Genomic DNA, 1,995 nt, shown 5'->3' with positions numbered 1-1,995 from the left:
GTAGGTAGTGCATCAGTCTAATACTCTGACAAGCTTCTGAGCACCTGTTTATCTGGAATTGACATTAGCTTGCTAAAATAGTGAGCAGACCATTCGGGAGAGTCCTTTCTTTGAATTTGCATATCAGGCCATTTGCAACCCTGAATCAATGACACATGGGGACTAATAATTGAGCTTGAAGAAGTCCAAGGACATAACCCACAAGTGCCCAAAGTATGCAACAGCTGCAATGGCCGAGAGGTTAAGGCGTTGGACTTGAAATCCAATGGGGAATCCCCGCGCAGGTTCAACTCCTGCTTGCAGCGTAAGGAGATGACGTGTTTCTGTTCTAATTCCTTTACTGGAAGAATGAGTATACGGTGTCCTCTAGGTCTCCTTTCGCATATACTTGCCATGCCATTTGCAACTTTGTGCCAGGGAAACTGTAGGAGTCCTAGGAATTGATGCAGAAATAGCTGCTTTGTCCATAAGTTGTGATGGCCCAGGAATTAAGGTGTTGGTGTGGAACTCCAATGTAGTCTCTTGCAGAATAGAGAATTCAGTTGCTTATTTGAAGTAATTTCTGCTGAGACATCATGCCACCAGTGGGGAGAGCTTGCACTCCCAGACCCTTTCCTGAATGATCTACCTGCCACATAGCAGTGTCTTGTTTCATGAAGTTGAGAAAGCACATCCTTCTTACCTCCGTGATGTCAAGGGCATGTAAAAACTCTTCAACTATTGGACATTCATCTTAGCTCAGTGAAAATTCTGGAAGACTATTTCTAAAATGCAAATTGCAGTGGTGTTTGTCTATGCTTCTCTTTCATGTCTTGTACCAGCATTCCAGGGACAGATCCGTCTTTTGTCTTTAACTATAACTATAACACTTTAGCTATTACACTGTTCACTCCAGTGCCCACCCACCACAAGTCACTAACAAGATGATGTACTTGCAAGTAACAGCAGTAGTAGCAGCAGCATGACTCGTCTTCAATCTTTCAAAGTTCACACGTGTTACCTTGCTGCTGCGCTCCCTTCGTTTGCTTCCAGTAGCTGCACACATCAGATTTAAAATCTTGATGCTCACCTACAAAGCCAAAAATTGGCCAGCCCCTTGATACAGGGAGTCAATGGTCAAAGCCCGATTCGTACCTCGAGTGCTTCGAACCTCAAGTATGGCTCGGCTTGAAATTCCATGCTCCAAGTCTCATGGAAGAGGATCATTGAGACTCTTTTCTGTCCTGGCTCACAGATGGTGAAATGAACTTCCACTTGCTGTCCTGACAGCAGAGTTGCTTGCAGTCTTCAAACACAGATTAAAGATCCATCTATTCATGGAATATTTAAATGACAAATGACCCTGCTCCTATATTGACTAAGTAAATTAGCACTTATTGTAGGGTATTATTTATTATACTGATGTTGTCTAACAAACTTTAGTACTTATTGTTTATTGCACTTATCATTGTTTAAGATAGACCTTATGCATTTTGTACTTCTTGGCAACCGCAGTGATCCCTCTATTTCTACAGTATTCTAGATCATTGGTATATTGGACTCTAACCTACTGTAATGGCTAGGGTGCATTCTATGAGTAAATGACAAAGCACTTTTGTAAGTTGCACTGGATAAGAGTGTCTGCTAAATGCCGTAAATATAAATGTGAATGTAACAAGTACACCTCAAGACTTGACACTCAAGTCCCGAGACAAGTCAAGAGAGAAAATGTACAATCCAAAGTCAAGATGGACAGTTATCAAGCACTACCCTTCAAGTCATTGTGCTTCGTCCATGTAGAAAATTCTAATCTAATCTACTTTAATGATGACTGGCAGATGTTTATTTAAAGATACTGACTGAGATTTACTCCTTCACAGGTTTTGAAATATTCTGGATCAGTTTGCCTGCAACAAAAAGTTTTTTAAACATATTCTGGTGATGTTGACCCAGTCTTCATTCTCCTCTTTTAACATTGTCGGTGTGCTTTTTACAATGTCGGTGTATTTCTTTTCA

General features: G+C 41.0%; 1 non-coding gene across 1 annotated transcript; it reads left to right on the top strand.

Annotated features, from left to right (window-relative positions):
- Positions 1-223: 223 nt before the first annotated feature.
- trnas-uga (transfer RNA serine (anticodon UGA)) lies at positions 224-305 on the top strand. The gene has a single exon. It is a non-coding gene; the product is annotated as a tRNA-Ser (tRNA).
- Positions 306-1,995: the final 1,690 nt, after the last annotated feature.

Source organism: Electrophorus electricus, chromosome 15 (genome assembly GCF_041902795.1).
Source record: "Electrophorus electricus isolate QZ-2024a chromosome 15, ASM4190279v1, whole genome shotgun sequence".
Taxonomy (NCBI): Eukaryota; Metazoa; Chordata; class Actinopteri; order Gymnotiformes; family Gymnotidae; genus Electrophorus; species Electrophorus electricus.
Note: the sequence above shows the minus strand (reverse complement) of the source record. Positions and strands in the feature narration are given on the sequence as shown.